Below are 20,912 nucleotides of genomic sequence, written 5' to 3'. Positions count from 1 at the left end.
CTCACCTAAAAATCTAGAAGTGTCTAACTCAACCAAACCCAAGGTTAACCTCTAAGTGGAGTTGTGGTTATCCAACTCATGGTAACAACTCTCAATTTTCGCACAAAGGCAAAAATAGACTTTTTGAGTGACCTCAAAAGTCAACAAAAGGGGCTTAGGAGGTGGAAAATTCCCCCAACCCATACCCATACCCCTTGGGTATAAAGATTTCATGATTTAAGGCCTTAGAAATTGATTTGGGACCAAACAAATGCTAGGAATAAATATGACCATCTAACAACTCCAAAATGTAGATTAAGCACTAATCTAGATTAGGGGTAACTAAACTCGATTAAGAAACAAAATAGCAAAATGGTCACTAACTTAATCTGACTTAGGTCCAAAGGTTACACAGTTAACCCTAACTAGCATGCTGGAATGTATAAGAAAATTCAGGAGTGTTAAGTGACACTATAAGAACATAGTTACAAGACATTAACATTTACTGATCACAGAAATATACATTCATACATCTCATAATACAATTAAGTTATGAACAACAAGGTTTCCACAAAAAGCACATAGGGATTAGTTTCTTTCCTCCATCGGGTTTCTTGGCTAAAATATCTTGCACACTCATTGCACACATCAGTAGTCCCATAAAATCACATCGACATGTGTATATACCTATCAGGGAATCACATAAATTAAAACATCCATCTATAAATCAATCAGAGTTTCTCTTGTCCTTCTCATATTCTTAGTCATTACAATTCCAAAATCAAAATGTTAATCCTGCATTTACTTATTTCATCAACATGCATATTCATAAAACATTAAATGACGAACTCAAATATCTGAAAGTAAACATCACACAAAAAGAAATAATATAATATGTTCAAAGCATCATATAGTGTCTCAACATCTCAAGTCGTGAGTATCAAAATAATAATGATGTATTGCTATGCTACGATGGGTCCAGGTGAGGCCTCACACAAAGCTCTATATGGTTTGAAACAAGCACCAAGACCATGGTATGAGAGACTTTGTAATTATCTTATGAAGATTGGATTTGAAAGGATTGATAATAACAACACTCTCTACATAATGACAGAAAAAAAAATGTATTTTTTTATCTAAAATATTTGTTGATGAAATCATATTTGGAGGTTAAGATGCTTTATGTAAAGATTTTGCAAATCAGATGAAGCAATAATTTGAAATGTCTATGTTTGGAGAGATCAATTTTTTTGTGGGTTTGCAAGTATATCAGATAAAATATGGTATATACATCACTCAGTCAAAGTATGTCAAGGAAATATTGAAAACTTTTCAATTAGAGGATTTCAAACTAGTAAGTATGCCTATGGTGACAGGACACAAATTTTCAAAGAATGATGATTCAGTTGAGGTGAACCTATAGTGCTTGCCCCTAGTTCATATTTCTATTATCATTGCCAAACTCTTTTAGGCTAGTTTTATGCTTATGATTAGTTGCGTTGTTTTAAGATTATCAGATATTGTTTTACATTCAGTTATTATATGATGAGATTAATTGATACTTTATATTTCATGTATGCATAATGATTATTCAATGCTTCCAGTTATTGATGATGATTAGTTAGATGGTTTGTTATCCTATGTATTTTTTTATGGATACTTACCCCATACTACATGCGTATTGTGTGCATGTTTCTTTTCTTTATGTATGGCATTTCTAATGTGGTTAAGGAAGGGAGTCATAGTCACCTACTAGTTGAGATCTACATGATGCACCACTTCCTGCCATTGTCTGTTTAGCTTAGAATATTGTTTTTGTACATGTGTGGATTTTATGTAAGCTGTAAGTACCAGGGATCGACTTCTCTGAATTACAAAGATAAGCATACCCTATCGCATTATCTCAATGGTAAGAAAGGGGAGACAGATTCTTGAGTCCAAATTCTAAACCCTTAAGCCATTTGTCCTAGATAATTAGGACAAGTATCTAAGTCGTGTACCCTCTAAATCTGTTGAATGACATTAATTCGTGATTATAACCCTTTACTTTGATTTTGTATGTGTTTTTATTTGATGGGTTTTCATATGTTGTTTTATGAGTCTTTGGTGTATTTTTTATTAAGTCTAATTAAAAGATTAAATTAATAATTTAATTTAATAGGAAATTATTATGATATTTTAATATTTAATTATATTTAATTAATTGATAAATTAAATAAATAAAAGAATTAAATTTGAAGATAAAATTTATAAATATAAATTTAGAGCGTGATAATATTTATTCAATTTAATAATAATATATTTAGAGTTCATTTTTAAATAAATGCTAAATATTATTATTATTTAAGTTAATAAATATTTTATCAATTAAGTTTCGAAAATAAATTTAAAAGTGAAAATGCATAATTTATTAAAAAAATTATGTTTGAATGATGTGTGCATGAGATTTAAAATATAAGAAATTAATTAAAAGATAAAACAACTAAATTTAATAAGAGGTGCATATGCATGCATGTGAATAAATTTATTAAATTAATTAAAGGAGACATCAAGTGAAAATTAAATAAAGTAATTTAATAATTCATAAATGTGCATGAAAAAGATTAATGCAATATAAAAGGAAAGATTAATAAATATTAATTTGGAGTTAAGGGTTGTGAGCAAGGAGTTCTCCTTGGTGAATGCACAATCAATGCCCCAATTTAAAGAGAGAACTCTTTATCACAATTGAAGGGTTCATTTTTGGAGACAAATTTGGACGTGAATTTTGGGAGAAAATTTGGAAGCAAATTTTGGAAAGGAAATTTTTGGGAGATTGTTAGAGAGAAGTTCTGGAATAGAAACGAATTCTCTCGCAAATCTTCTAGGTGGTTGTATATTAGCATCAAGTTCAGGTAGGGTCTTGTGTTTTGATCACTGATTGAATTATGCAATTTGATATTCCTGTCTACTTTGTGATTGTAAAAATACTTGTCTTCTCAAATTTCATCATACAAATCTGTCAATTCTTTGTTCAAAATCTTTTGCTATTCGATTTCATCTATCAATCTAGACTAAAGAACTATTTAGAAAACCTCGCTCTACAATTGAAAGAAATTAGTATTAAATCAAGATTTGGGTTTGAATTGAATTGAAAAATTTAATCTGGGTAGGGTTTTGAAGAAAAGAAAATTCTAGAATGGGAAAATTCAACTAGTTGATGATAATTCTTCTATCAGACTATAATTTCAAATGATATATATATATATATATATATATATATATATATATATATATATATATATATATATATATATAAACAATATGTATTAAATTTTATGGAGGGGGGGCGTTGTTTGTTTATTGTTAAAATAAAATAAAAATTATTTATTATACATTTGGAAGGGGGGTCTTTGTTTTAAACAAACAATATAAATTATATTTATTTTTTAAATTTAAAAAATAATTAAATTGGGAGGGGCGGGTTTCACCCTCCCCCACCCCCACTTACCTATCGACGTCGTACACTAATGGCATAGGCTGCGACAATAGTACTGCTAGTGCAGACCTTGCATTAGCAAGGTATGCTGCTCAATAGTCCCTTTATGGGGAGGCCAGTGGCCTTAACATATGTGATGTTTTTTTTTTTAATTGTTGTTTTATATTTTTTAAGTTTTAATAATTTAAATTGCATTTAAATTTTATTAAATTTTAATTATATTAAAATTTATATTATCAATTATTAATGATTCTATTATTAAATTATATTAATATTTTATACTTTAATAAAATAATAATGAATGTAAGATAATTTAATAAATTATTAATTATTTTAATTGAATTTGAATTAATCAAGACTTATGAATAGTGAAAGTTGTTAATGAAGTTGTAAATTTAAATATTATTGTTAAAAATTAATAATATTGATTTTAATAAAATTGTAATTATTTTATTTAAAATTGATAATGGTTATTTTTATAACTTAAATAAATAAATGTCACCCTCAAAATTTATTCTTTTAGGAAACTGACTTTAATAATGAGGGTCACTTTATATATTTGAGTCAAATATGTGAATGGGTTATTAGGTGGGATAAACTAAGAATTCTTATACACTTGAAATGTACCTTGGAAGAAACAAAAATTGAAATCTTAATGTTTAACTCAACCATGTGAATTCAAACCAAACTGTGAGACAACTATGTTTTCTATGTGTTGTCCATGTTTTGGGGTTTTGGGTTGTTATAGTGTTGACCAGTTTAGGACATTTACCAGAGGCTTGGGAGTTATGTGAATGTGATGTTATGATGTTTTGGTCTTGATCTTTTTAGAACCCAACCATGGTAATATGATGGCATGCTCTATGATGTGTGTGGATTATTGATTGTTATTGCTTTTCAGTCTTCTTGTGTGAAGCTGAGATGTATGTTTATGAGATACCTCACTTAACCATTTTTGAGTTAACCATTTTTGAGTCATCAATCAGTTATAGTTGATTTTCTTTCCAATAACTTTGAGAGGACTAAAGTGTTTGCTATGTTCTTGATGATTTCATGTTGTGACATGTTTGACTTGACCATTTTGGAGTCTTTGATTAGTATTGTTTTTGGGATGCTTTCCAATTGCTCATTGAGAACCAATGATTATTGTAATTTATCATTTGATGCCTTTTAGTTGCTTGTTGAGAATTTTTGTGATCATTAGGATTATCTTTTGGTGCTTTCCAATTGCTCGTGGAGAACTGGTGTGATTATTGTGGATTATCTTTGGATGCTTTCCAGTCGCTTGTCTAGGACTGAGGTGATTTTAACGTGATTACTGATTTATGCATTTATGATCCTAACGTAGGTTATCTACTTGTAGTGTCAGGAAGTGGCTTGCAATGGGGGCCAGGGCCCTAAGTGGCTACTAGGGTAACTCATTGTAAGGGGTAAAAGCACAAACCTATGTCACCTTTTATAAAGGTGAAGTGATATCAGAATTTAAAGTCTTCAACTTTAACAAAATAAAAGTGGCATTTGTGCTTAGAATTTGAAGATGATGTAAACTAATGAAATGTGTAAAATTGGATGAAGTTTATGTCTATCATTTGTTTAAAAAAAATTGAGGGAAAATTTTATTTATTTTTGAATTTTTAAAGTTTATTTTTTAATTTTTTAAAAATACTAAAAATATAGAGTTTTTTTCCTGTCAAACAAATATATGCAAATCTTCATATTTTGGTTTGATTTTGCAATATTTTAGAGTTAACATGTATGCCTGGTGCACCGAAAAAGAAAAATTGAAATTCAGCTAATATTTTTGAAGTTATAACTGGTCAAAGTCAAAGTTATCAGAAATAGACAATTTTTTTCTCCCGTCAAACATTTTCCATCAAATCTACATATTTTTTTTTAAAAATAACATATTCTTGAAGAAGACTCTCTCCTCTAGTGCACCATTAAAAAAAAAAAAAAAAATTAAACATGATTTACTATTTTTTTCTTATTTTTGAATAGACATCTTCCTGAATCTTAAGATACCTACTTGTAATATTTTTAAATTATAACATATTATTCATAATCAAAACTTTTAAAAAATTATACAATCATAATCGTGACTCTGAGAACTACTAAAGTATATTTTTAGTTTTAAAAAATACTTCAATTTAGTAGGTCAAATTGGCCTTCAAAGTGAGATGTTTACAAAAGTTCTAATTTTTGCTTGTTTGGCTGCCACATAGGCTACCACATAGATAGTTACTGCCGAAATTGTTTCGGCCGTAACCGTTTCGGCCGGAACAGTTACGGCCGAAACCCCAAGTCGGCTTGAGAAACCGCTAGCGGTTAGTGTGACTTTTTGATATTAAAAAATATTTTTTTCTCTTTTTTAAATAATTAAATATACAAGGACAGCGAAAATTGAAAGAAGATTTGCAAAAAACAATTAATTTTGAAGCAATTTTCAACAACTGTTTTGCGAATTTAATCAATATTGCAAAGGATCGAATAATTTGAAGGTGTTTTTTTTCTCTTCTAATTATTTTTATTTTTATGTATTATATATTGAACCATTAGCTGATATTTAGTGAAATCTAATTTTTTTATTTTTTTTCTATAGGTTGAATTATTCAATGGGTAGTAAAAGGAAAAGATCAAGGAAATATGATAGAAAAAGAGATGACAAAATGAAAGGCCATACAAACATGCTCAAAACCAACCTACTGAAATTCATGAACATGATGAGATTCATGAAGAAACTAAAAGTAATGAAGAGGAAGAAATTGGCAGTTCTATTGATAGAGACAAATTAGAAAGCATAAAAAATTTGATGGATTTGGATGAAGAACTAACTTTTAACCAAATTCCATCTAAAGATATGATAAATGATAACACTATCAAAAAGCATTGTCAGAACATGTGGGATGAATATTTCAAGGATAAAAGTATATTTGGACAGGCACAATTATTTGTTAAGTTATTTAGGAGAAGAGATATGAGACCTGTCTTAGAGTTGTTGGGTGTTGATAATAGGAAAATCCATGCTCATAATATTAATAAAACAATAGTTGAAAATTTGCAAAATGCTTATAACAAAATTGACAACACAACTCGAGGAGGTGATTTGAGTAATGCATGTAGAGCATTGATGACTACTATATCTAGTAGAAAATTGACACATAGAAAATAGGTACGTGCAATTTCTGATATACTACATATATCTAGAAGAACTATCTAGAGATACATCAAGAGGAGAAATATGCTAGATGATAACATTGAGAATAACTGGGTGACTATTTGTAGAGTTCCTCGAAAAGACAAGATTTTTGAAGAAGTAAAAAGACAAGTTATTAAATTTTGGACCACACATTCTCGTGTTTCTTCCAACAGGTGTGATATTATACAAATTAAAGATCAAGAAACAGGGGCCAAAATTGAACATCCAAAACATTTCATAGATATAACTCAAAGTGAACTTTTTGAAGCATTCAAACAAGAATTTTCAAATGTCAAAATATGTCAAAGAATGTTTGAGAGTTTACGTCCTTCCTTTGTACGCATAAATAAGATGCGAAAAACTTTTTGTTGTAGAAATCATGTTGAATTTGGTCTACACTTGCAATCATTTAAAAAAGTTATGGCAATACTTGATCCTAATTTGGTCATCCCTAGCAATACAACACAATTTGTGAGGTCCATATTCTGTGATAAATTAGAAGATTCAAATGAATTCAAAGTGCAATGCATCAAAAATCAGTGTGAAGTTTGTGTAGATTTATACAAATTTTCTCAAATTATGCAAGTTGAGAATATTAATGAATCCACACCAGTTTCATGGATGAGATATGAATATGAGACATACCAAAATAATAGAGGGGATGAATCCAGAGAAATTGTATTATGGAGAGTGAATTGCATTATGATGAGTTCATGGCCAAGTTCCGTCCATTGATATATCCACATATCCAACATTGTCATGGTGCACAATGGCAAGCTAAATAGTTTCATGATTCCAAAAATTGTTTTCCACTTGGTTGTATACTTTCAATTGTAGATTTTTCTGAGAATTATACATTTGCACCTCATACAGAGCTCCAAAGCCAATATTACCATTCTGAACAAGTTGCAATATTTGTGCAAGTGACCTATAGGCATGCACAATTTGAGATGGATCAGATAGAAAGATTGGATGAAAATGAATGCATCATCATCAAAGAGGTTCATTTCTATATTAGCAATGATAAAGTTCATGACAGGAGTTATGTGGCTCATTGTTTTGCAATGTTCTCTGAAGATCTCAGAAATCGTGGAATAAATGTTTCAGAGCACTGGATTTGGTCTGATGGATGTGCAGGTTAGTATACACGAAATAATTACACATTTATTTAACTTTATTTTAACTTGTATTTATTTGGACATGTCTATTTCTATTTAATATATGTACTTGGATAATTGTAGATACTTATCATGTTTCACGTTCACAGGACAATTCAAATCTGCAAAAGCATTTAATTGGTTAGCAATGCAACATGCTAGAACCAATGTTAAGTTTTTATGGAATTTGTTTGAAAGTGGACATGGAAAAGGGGAGCATGATGGAGCAGGAGCATGTATAAAATGTGCACTTCGACAACATGAACTTGCAAGTAAATATATGCATTTTTTAAATGTACATGTTTAATACTCTAATAGAATATATTTTAAATTTTATATATACATGCATATTTTATGTACATACAAGGAATAGGATAGAGAGCGCAAATCAAATTGTTGAATGGTGCAAAGTTCATTTTGCTACTCGAGATACTGAATACAATAAGCGTTACTTTTGGGAGGTGAAAGGTGAACTAAATTATATTTATTTTTAATGTCTTTTTCAAATCAAGTTGAGTTTTTAATTAAATATTTATTTTGAAATATGACAATTAGTTTTTGTATTTGTAACAGATATAGATCGATCTAATCCTTACAATTGTCAAATGATTCCTAGAATTAGAAGTTTACATCAAGTGATGACTACAGGAAACCATAAACCTCCAGTAATTAAAGTAAGAGAGAAAACATGTTTTTGTCATGATTGCATTAAGGAAAATGTAGTGAGTGCATGTGAAAATATTGAGAATGGATATGTTTCACATTGGGATTTGAAGGAGATAGTTAGAAAGCCTCCTTTTGAAGATGTTGACATTGACATTGACATTCATGATCCTGTATATTCAACTGATTATGAGCGCATTTCTGATCTAGTTGTGGCAAGTTTGTGTGCATATATACATATATATAAATTAATATACATGTATATTTTTTAAAAAATTAATTTATATTTCTCTTTTTATATACATGCAGGAGATATTTTTGCAATTCAAGCCTTACCAGATAATGCAAAAAATGTGGACTATTATCTTTTAAGATGCACAAAAGCAAAACACAAGTTGCTAGAAGGAACTATAGATGCTGATGAACAGTCATATCCAATTGGATCAGTTGTTATTGAAGGAACATATTATCAACAAACAAGGGTAATTGGTAGTGGTATTGAATTTATTGAATACAAGCCTAGAGAAAAGGTTTTACACTATAGCAACCATGTTATAGCAACCAAATTACAATTTGAAGCAATACAAAGAAAAGGACGTCATGGAAATCAAAAGTGGAAATTTCCTATTGAAGAACGTGAAAAACTTCTAGAGATAATAAAAAGTAGAGAGGATCCTAACAATACATTGTTTGTGGAGCTCTAGTTTACCTATGTACTTATTGTGGAGCTCTAGTTGAGTTATGCCTGTATAGCTCTTATACTTTCATATTTAATATTGATAGGATATTTTTTTTATATAAATTTTTGTACATTGGATCATTTATCTTGAATATGCAAAATTAGACATGTATTGTTATTTTTATTTAAATTTGACATGGATATCTCATTTAAGACTAGGTCTCTTAGGACCTCCCCTTAAGACAACCTTTTTAGTATTTGTATGTATTTGTATGTGTACATATAATCTTTATATGTTCTTATATGATACATTCTTTATGTTTGTATATAATCATTATGTTAAGATTACATGTATATGTTATATGAACTATGTTACATATAATTACATGTACATTATATTTTATTAATTAAATGTTGTTAATTATAGTTAATTAAGAATGTATGTCATTAAATATAGTTAATTAAGTTATTAAATAGAGTTAATTATTAAGACATTAAATATAATTAGATTAAATATAGTTAGTTATAGTTAATTAGGTCAAATATAGTTAATTATAGTTAATTAAGACATGTCATTAAATAGAGTAACTAATTAAGTCATTAAATAGAGTTAATTAGTAAGATATTAAATATAATTAGATTAAATATAGTTAATAGGATTAAATATAGTTAGTTATAGTTAATTAGGTTAAATATAGTTAATTATAGTTAATTAAGGCATGTCATTAAATAGAGTTAATTAAGTCATTAAATAGACTTAATTATTAAGACATTAAATATAATTAGATTTAATATAGTTAATTATAGTTAATTAAGGCATGTCATTAAATATAGTTAATACATGATCTACATTAAATATAATTAGACTAAATATAGTTAATTATACAGTTAATTAAGACATGTCATTAAATATATGTTATATTGTTATGTACATTGACCATTAAAATTATATAGTTAATTACACTTAGATTAAGGCATTAAGATGAATAACTATACATATACATGTAAACTTGAATATTGAAAATATGAATAACATATAGAAACATGTGCATAACGCATACATAAGTTACATAAAGATGAAGACATCAAAAGATCAATAAAATAGATGTCTACATTAAAAGATCAATAACATACATGTGCATATATCTGGATAATATAATGTACCCATATTAAATGTATAAAAATAGATCATGTAGATCAAATGTTTGGAAATAACATATATAAAACATCAAAATCTCCATATAAGCATGTATCTCGAAATAACATATAAAACATCATTTAGTGTCCATGATATAAACACGTATCTAGAAATAACATATAAAACATCAAAGTGTCCATATAAAGCATGTATCTGAAAATAACCTATAAGACATCAAAGTGTTTGGATATAAAATGTATGCATATGGAAATAACATATAAAACATCAAACTATCCATATGAATATGTATCTAGACATAACATGTGTGTAGTAAAATAAAAGGCCACATATGATCTAATCAGCTACATCCCCCCTCCTGATCTTGGGCCTTGTCCCCAAAAGGGTCTATCAGCTGCATTTGAACCCTGTGTCAAATGATAACAAGTGAGCCATTTAATTATGTGTACAGACAAATTATATCAAGATCTACATGTATATAAATCATATATATATATATATATATATATATATATATATTGTAACATACCTAAGACTCACGACGTGTAGGATCTGTCGGCACTGTCTGCAGATCAGCAAAACGTAACATACTATCAGTCAAATCCTATAACACATACACAAACACACACATATACATTAATTTAAACATATAGACATATTATTTACTATAATAAAAATAAATCTAAACATATAGAGATATTTACCGTAGCATTATGTAATGCTCTGCCAATCTGACTAATATCTAAATCATGTAATGAAAAAATAGTATCAGCATCCAAGTCAATAGTGTGGTCCTGATCTGAAAGCATAGAAGTAAATAGACCAGGCTGTATGGTGCCACTAAGATCCTGACTAGGGGGGGGGTGTTGTAGGGTCCTGAGTAGCTGGGGCTGGTGCTGTAGCCTGGGCCTGTGTAGCAATAGGAGTAGTAGAAGGTGCAGGAATGTCCTCCTGCCTTTGTGAATCCTCTGGGACTGCTGTACGTGACAAAATATGTCTAATCTAAGAGCTCATGTCACGAAGTAGAATCCCTGAGAGTGTAGATAATGCTCGATATGCATCTAAAAGATCAGATGCTAAATATGATGCCAAACGATGCAATGCATCCACCTCTAAGACTGCAGAAATGTCTATAGGAGAAGGTATGTCTACAACCCCATAATCATCATCAACAGGTGTGCTAGATGATGCAGCTATGGGGGCGGTACCTCGAGACCATAGCATATATCGACTACATCGATCAGAAGAAATCTCGTGTAACTATGTGGTGACGGTGGCAATGCTCGAAAAAATCTATGTCCTAATTGTGTCATCAGGAACACTCTCACCTGTAGTAGCCATCTATGGACCTCTCGGCATAACCAAAAGGTTTGGACCCACCATTGCCCGTTTGTTAACGGGCGCAAGAGTGTCCGCGGGTCTAAATCTATCAGAAAGTCTCCCCTGACCCTTCCCAACATGCCGTGGATAATCTATATAGTCAACATCATAGTGTAAATGAAATTTTGCAAACAATTGTTTGCAGAAATATAGGGGAAACTCATCCTTTTGTGGCCATCTATGATGAGTAGCCAACTAATGAGGATACATCAATGGTGCAATGAGTGGATCAGTACACTTCATGACAGAGTAGCCTCTGACTCTGCGACAATGTGCATAAGATGGAAACATGGTTTTCACCATGCCGATGGAAACCTCAGCATCAATCTGTGTGTACTTCACAGTGCCAGTGACACTGTGAGATAAAGAAGAATAAAATGTCTCAATGCTCATATCATCAAAAGGGTTGTATGATTCAACTGTCTGAATCATACGAAATAACTCCTCTCGCATCGCTATAACCTTCTCCCTATTAGGGAGGGTGGTAGAAGAGGAAAGCGAGCTATCCAAAACCTGCATAGCATGAGATAATCTCGCCACTGTATCTCTAAATAATTGCTATCTATCATGGGTGGAGGTCGCTCTACGTGATGTACCAGACTCAGCACTCTGACCCCCACCACGAACACTGGCATCCCCTGAGGATGCAGAAGCACGATCCCCAGAACCGGATGCCATAGTGTATATATGAAAATAAATATGAGAATATGAATGTGAAGCTACAATCTGAGTGATAAATATCTAGAGATCTGCACATGCATATATATACAAATATAAACATACAAGTCTATTTAAATTAAAATAATTAAAAGTTAAATTTAATTTGAAACACATGTACATATGAATACACAACATTAAATGTATGGTGCTAAATGAACAATCATGTAACATACATATGTATTTTAAAACAAATTATCTTAGAGACCATATCTAATGTACATTGTAATGTGCTCATGCAAATGTGAAAAATAAATATTCGTACATGTACATGTATATGCAATAAAAATAAAATAAAATTTCTTGATTAAATGATAACTAACTGCACACATGTACATACATGCAATAAAAATATATAATTCTTGACTAAAATCTAAATTTTGATGTAAATGCTTTGATGATTATGGCCCAGAGTGTAGATGAGAGTTAGGACATAAGGATAAAAAAATTTGTTACTAGATAAGTAAATGAGTTTAGTTAGCAAATGTTAATTTACAATTTAGAACTCATGACTTAATTTACTAGTTTGAATTAGAGTTAAGAATGTTAATAAAGTAAATGGGATATAGTTTTATTAAGGTTGATAGTAAGGTCAGTCTATTATGTGCTAGTTTAAACATATGAATACCTATTACAACCTATAACAGACGTAATGACCTAGTAGGATTCCCTAGGTCCCCTTAACATATATATGGATAAAAATACCTAGAAATGTATCATGAGGTCCTATTACGACTCCTATGTCCCCTTAAGACACACATGTATGGATAACGTATTGAAAAACGCAGTTGACATAAGTGATCAAGTAATGTGTTGTTTGGTAATGTAAGACTCATTATTACCTAACAATACCTATTATGTGCTAGTAAACATATGAATACCTATTACAACCTATAACAGATGTAATGACCTAGTAGGAGTCCCTAGCTCCCCTTAACATATATATGGGTAAAAATACCTAAAAATGTATCATGAGGTCGTTATGTGTCATTTGGTAATGTAAGAATCATCATTACCTAATAAGACCTATTATATCCTAATAATACATATTAAGATTTATTAGAACCTATAAAAAATAGTATGACCTATTACGACTCCTATGTCCCCTTAAGACACACATGTATGGATAAGGTATTGAAAAATGCAGTTGACATAAGTGATCAAGTAATGTGTTTTTTGGTAATGTAAGACTCATTATTACCTGACAATACCTATTATGTTCTAGTAAACATATGAATACCTATTACAACCTATAACAGACGTAATGACCTAGTAGGAGTCCCTAGGTCCCCTTAACATATATATGGATAAAAATACCTAAAAATGTATCATGAGGTCGTTATGTGTCATATGGTAATGTAAGAATCATTATTACCTAATAAGACCTATTATATCCTAATAATACATATTAAGATTTATTAGAACCTATAAAAAATAGTATGATCTATTACGACTCCTATGTCCCCTTAAGACACACATGTATGGATAACGTATTGAAAAATGCAGTTGACGTAAGTGATCAAGTAATGTGTTATTTGGTAATGTAAGACTCATTATTACCTGACAATACCTATTATGTGCTAGTAAACATATGAATACCTATTACAACCTATAACAGATGTAATGACCTAGTAGGAGTCCCTAGGTCCCCTTAACATATCTATGGATAAAAATACCTAAAAATATATCATGAGGTTGTTATGTGTCATTTGGTAATGTAAGAATCATCATTACCTAATAAGACCTATTATATCCTAATAGTACATATTAAGATTTATTAGAACCTATAAAAAATAGTATGATCTATTACGACTCCTATGTCCCCTTAAGACACACATGTATGGATAAGGTATTGAAAAATGCAGTTGACATAAGTGATCAAGTAATGTGTTGTTTGGTAATGTAAGACTTATTATTACCTGACAATACCTATTATGTGCTAGTAAACATATGAATGTACCTATTACAACCTATAATAGACGTAATGACCTAGTAGGAGTCCCTAGGTCCCCTTAACATATATATGGATAAAAATACCTAAAAATGTATCATAAGGTCGTTATGTGTCATATGGTAATGTAAGAATCATCATTACCTAATAAGACCTATTATATCCTAATAATACATATTGAGATTTATTATCTAACCTATAAAAAATAATATGACCTATTATGACTCCTATGTCCCCTTAAGACACACATGTATGGATAACGTATTGAAAAACTTAGTTGACATAAGTGATCAAGTAATGTGTTGCTTTGTAATGTAAGACTAATTATTACCTGACAATACCTATTATGTGCTAGTAAACATATGAATACCTATTACAACCTATAACAGACGTAATGACCTAGTAGGAGTCCCTAGGTCCCCTTAACATATATATGGATAAAAATACCTAAAAATGTATCATGAGGTCGTTATGTGTCATTTGGTAATGTAAGAATCATCATTACCTAATAAGACCTATTATATCCTAATAATACATATTAAGATTTATTAGAACCTATAAAAAATAGTATGACCTATTACGACTCCAATGTCCCCTTAAGACACACATGTATGGATAAGGTATTGAAAAATGCAGTTGACATAAGTGATCAAGTAATGTGTTGTTTGGTAATGTAAGACTTATTATTACCTGGCAATACCTATTATGTGCTAGTAAACATATGAATGTACCTATTACAACCTATAATAGACGTAATGACCTAGTAGGAGTCCCTAGGTCCCCTTAACATATATATGGATAAAAATACCTAAAAATGTATCATGAGGTCATTATGTGTCATATGGTAATGTAAGAATCATCATTACCTAATAAGACCTATTATATCCTAATAATACATATTAAGATTTATTATCTAACCTATAAAAAATAGTATGACCTATTACGACTCCTATGTCCCCTTAAGACACACATGTATGGATAACGTATTGAAAAACTTAGTTGACATAAGTGATCAAGTAATGTGTTGTTTGGTAATGTAAGACTCATTATTACCTAACAATACCTATTATGTGCTAGTAAACATATGAATACCTATTACAACCTATAACAGACGTAATGACCTAGTAGGAGTCCCTAGGTCCCCTTAACATATATATGGATAAAAATACCTAAAAATGTATCATGAGGTTGTTATGTGTCATTTGGTAATGTAAGAATCATCATTACCTAATAAGACCTATTATATCCTAATAATACATATTAAAATTTATTAGAATCTATAAAAAATAGTATGACCTATTATGACTCCTATGTCCCCTTAAGACACACATGTATGGATAAGGTATTGAAAAATGCAGTTGACATAAGTGATCAAGTAATGCGTTGTTTGGTAATGTAAGACTTATTATTACCTGACAATACCTATTAAGTGCTAGTAAACATATGAATGTACCTATTACAACCTATAACAGACGTAATGACCTAGTAGGAGTCCCTAGGTCCCCTTAACATATATATGGATAAAAATACCTAAAAATGTATCATGAGGTCGTTATGTGTCATATGGTAATGTAAGAATAATCATTACCTAATAAGACCTATTCTATCCTAATAATACATATTAAGATTTATTATCTAACCTATAAAAAATAGTATGACCTATTACAACTCCTATGTCCCCTTAAGACACACATGTATGGATAACGTATTGAAAAATGCAGTTGACATAAGTGATCAAGTAATGTGTTTTTAGGTAATGTAAGACTCATTATTACCTAAAGATACATATTATGTGCTAGTAAACATATGAATACCTATTACAACCTATAACAGACGTAATGACCTAGTAGGAGTCCCTAGGTCCCCTTAACATATATATGGATAAAAATACTTAGAAATGTATCATGAGGTCATTATGTGTCATTTGGTAAGGTAAGAATCATTATTACCTAACAATAACTAGTTGTTAAAATGAACATCATCAATATCTAAGTGTGGTTCATTCGGTTAGTAGAGGGCCTATGTTATGGTTAGAATGTGGTATGGGTTATGATTGTAGTTAATATAAGGTTATGTTAGAAGGTATATTTTTGTATATTTTAACCTAATGCTTTTGTATATTTTAACCTAATGTTTTTTAATATTTTAACCTAATGTTTTTCTAAACTTTTAACTAATGTTTTTCTATATTTTACCCTAATGTTTTTCTTAATATTTTTCTACACTTTTAATTAATGTTTTTCTACATTTTTATCTCATGTTTAACTACATTTTTGCTAAAAAATTAATTTAAATACCATTCTTAAATAATCTTAAATAATTTAAATAATTTAAACATATTAAAAAATAAATAATTTAAAGCATTCCACTCACAAAATACGTAAAAAACAACTATTTTAAGTATGATTAACATCTACTAATCAAAAAATATGTTTAAAAACTATTAAAAAATAGGGAGAGAAAAACCACCAACCAGTTACGGCTGAAACCCTTAACCCACTCTCCAAACATTCAGGAACCGCAACAGTAACAATGATAGCCGCTAGATGTTTGCGCCGAGTTTTATTCCGTGTTGGTGTTTTGGCCGTAACCCTTTTGGCCGAACCAGTATCGGTCAAAATGGTACACGCCACATAGGTGTGCGAAATTGCCATGTGTGTATGGCCGGATCTGTTACGGCCAGAACCGTTACGACCGAAAGTGTTTCGATCGAAACGGTACAAGATATCACAAAAGGTGACATAGGTTTGTGCTTTTACCCTAAGTTGTTTTAATAAGTGAAAACATTATTCTAAATGGGGATTAAAATGAACCTAATAAGATAGTTGTATGTTTTCGCCCATGGCTTAAGTGCTAGTATAGACTAGGATGGGAGTAGAGAGAACACTTGCTTATGACCTTGCATTTTGTAGTATGCCTCGTTAGTATGAGAGGATACTAGTGGCCGCATAGGGATCACTAGGGACCCTGGAGTCCTAAGTTAACGTCCAAGGTAACTCCTACATGATTTGTGTGATGACACTTTCTCACTTACATAGTAGGTTTCCTATGTGTCTTTGTGTGCCTCCAGGTCTAGATGTCAATCTATGTGTTGGAACCTTTGAGTTAGTATAATTTTAGGATTTCCTAGACTTCGAGAGTATTTGTCTTATGTGATTTGATATCCTATTTGGGACTTGAAACTATCTCCTTAGTGTGGTGGGACTAGGCCATTTAGGTTCCACACAGTTGGGTGGTAGTGCTTTTTACTCTTACCATTGAGATTCGTCCGTAGTCACTGTGGCTAGAGCTTCTTGGGATGCTTTTTTATCATGTTTAGGTGATGTTATTTACTGATGCATTTACTTATATTGATGAATAGCATGTTAGATTTCCTTATGTTTATGATGTAGTATGTTTATTAGTGACATACCTATTACTATAGTACTGATGATCTATTCGGTGGCTTGGGATGTTATGCATGAGGGATGGCTAGGGCCCACAATGGTCTTATGATGCTATTGATGGTTGGGAGGAACTATGCACTTAGATAGTTGTATTTTATGATGGATGAATGTATCATGTATGGTGGATGGTTTCATTTATTTTATTGTACTTGTATCATGAATTAGAGGAGGATGATGTATCTTTATTTCTACATATCTATATTCTTTTAAGCCTTTCATACCCTGTGACATGTATAGTAGATGATTGAGCATTTTGAATTAATTTGAAAAGTGGCATTCAGAAAAAATGTATATTATGGACTTTGGACTTTCTATTAATCTTTTATATGGATGTGGTAGTTGTTAGAGTTAGTATTAGTTTAAATTTAAATGTGACTCAATGTCATGCGATCCTTAAGGAATGTAATCTGTTATGTATGCTTATAGTTGATTATATGTTATTGCTTCCGCTACTATGTGTTTGATGTCTATGATTATCTTTCTTTTATTTTAAAATAAAATAAAATTGAAAAGCTTAGTAAAACTTTAGATTAATTCTTTTGGATCCCTTGGCGGGGGATTATAGAACCAGACAATGTATAGGTCTATGATTGGCAAATTGCAATATGCAGTGTATAGTAGACCTAATATTACATTATCTATAGGGATAGTTGCAAGATTCTCTACTAATCCTAGGGAGAATCATTTAATGGATATGAAGAGAATAATGAGATATCTAAAATGAATAGAAGAGTTTGGTCTATACTATAAGAAGAATGAAAATTTTGAATTGAGAGCCTACACTGATGTTGATTGGGATAGAAACATTGATGATAGAAAGAGCACTAGTGGAGGAGCATTTTTTTGAGGCAACAGACTAGTTACATGGACTAGCAAGAAACAAAGTTGTACTTCACAATCTACTATTGATGTTGAATATGTTGTTGCTACTTTAAATTGCACAAACATTGTATGGATCAAATAGCTACTCAACAAAATGAAGGAAGAAATCATAGAACTAGTGATACTTTATTGTGATAATACAAGTCCTATAAATATATCAAAGAATTCAGTGATGCACACAAAGAAAAAGCACATTGCAATCAAGTATTGTTACTTAAGAGAGTTAGTTCAAGATAAAGAGGTGAAGATGGAATATGCTAACACAAAGGAGAAAATTGTTGACTTGAGTATCTAAGAGGTAAACTAGGGGTGATACCCCTATCAAAAGCTATCTAAATAACAAGAGGATTGGCCTACATTAAACAAACTAATTTCCATATGTTATAAATTGATGTAGTGGATATTACTTTAGGAGCTACCTGAAGTAATCAAAGTGTTAAGACTTCAAAATAGTCACAAGCAAGGCAATAGAGGGAGAAATTGAAGAAACTTAAAATGCTTATATCTGCATGAAAAGATGATATGTCTTTGGCATTGTTGTCAAAGAGGGAGAAAAGAACATTAAACTGATCATCATTAGATAAAGTATATTAGAGAAAGTCCATCAGAGAAAGTATATTAGAGGAAGATATCAAGAGATTATTGTCAAAGAGCTAGAGAGTGCTACTGATCTTAGAGGGAGATAATTGTTGATGTTTCTAATCAAAAGAAAACACATGTATGATGAAAAAGATAGAGAAGAATGCAAGAAAGAGGGAGAAATCCTAATCTACTTAGTAAGAGGGAGATACATGAAGGAACTCAAAGGGAGTTATAAGAAGGAGTTTTGTAACCTAATCAGAAGATGGAAGTTGCTAATAGAGGGAGAAATTTTGATACACATTTCCTTTTTGGCTTTGTCTTACTATTTTAACGTAGTGAATTTAGTTGAACAAGATTTTCATCATTTAAGTGACTTAGTTGATCAGTTTGGTTTAACATCAATGCAAAAGAAGGATATTTTTGAGAATGGATTGAAGAAGTTAATCAAAGAGGGAATTTTTGAGAGAGATTGTTGAAGAAGACTATGTGTTTCAATCATTATTTTGTCATTGATATCAAACCTATTATTTTCTAGAAAGATAACTACTTATAAGATTCAAGAACTATCACTTGTTTGATTGATGAAGAAGATTTAATCAAAAGATGTAACAATATGACCTAGAGGAAAGGTTGAGTTATGATTATGTAATGAAGTGCAAGAATCAGTTAAGACGGTGATAACATGATGTATTGATAATCTACTTAAGGTTATAAATGTTGGCTACACTAAGAAAGGTTAGAAGAACAAGTTACACAAAGTTTTTCTGCCAAGCTTTACCAAGAGGATAGTAGGTGTTGAGCAAAGTCAGTGCAAGTCGAGCAAAAAGTTAGTTAGAGTTGGCTAAAAGAAAAATTCTAGTGCATGCCGAGCAAGACAGTTGATGCCAAGTAAATTTTAGTTGATGCCAAGCATCAATAAACTTTAGTTGATGTTGACTGATTTTATAGAGGATGTCGAGCAACGTAGTATGTGTCGAGCATCAAAAGGTTAATAATGCCAAGCTATTGCATTATTTAAAAGATCGAAGATTCGATGAATCTAATCCAACCAATTTGTTTTCTTGAATTTTGTGAACCAGGAGGAAGATAAGAGTGATGAGCTATTGGCACAAAATTTGAGGTAAATGGTTTTTAGAAAAATTCATATGGATTCTAGAAGAATTTTCTTGAAGAGATATGAGATATGGGGTAGATACATTGTATCCTACCTAATCCATCAAAACCTTATATTTTGACGATGGAAAATGAGCAAGAAAAATATGTTGATTTCCTACTTATAGGAATGCCTAGTCATGAAGAAAAGATGTCATGTGTGAGAACCTAAGGAAGAGAATGAGTTAAGGGTTTTGCTTCATCAAGTGACCTAAGAGAAGAGTCTACAATGGCATGTTAAGCAAGAAGGCTTAAGGAGATGAATACTTGAAGGGTGTACAAGCTATCAGAGCTGCAAAGTATGAAAGCCAAGCAGAATTGAGGATTGAATAGAGATCTATAATCTACAAGACAAGTTGTAAGTTCTATCAGATCAAAGCTCTATTGTTACTCTCTAACAATTGTATCAGTCTAGGGTAAATCCTTTGGATTAAGGTTGACATAACAATCATTTGTAAATCCTTTAACTAGGTGGCATTCCAAGTGAATGACCT

This window comes from Cupressus sempervirens, chromosome 11 (assembly GCF_028749045.1).
Source record: "Cupressus sempervirens isolate cs-2001-9-10 chromosome 11, ASM2874904v1, whole genome shotgun sequence".
NCBI lineage: Eukaryota > Viridiplantae > Streptophyta > Pinopsida > Cupressales > Cupressaceae > Cupressus > Cupressus sempervirens.
Note: the sequence above shows the minus strand (reverse complement) of the source record.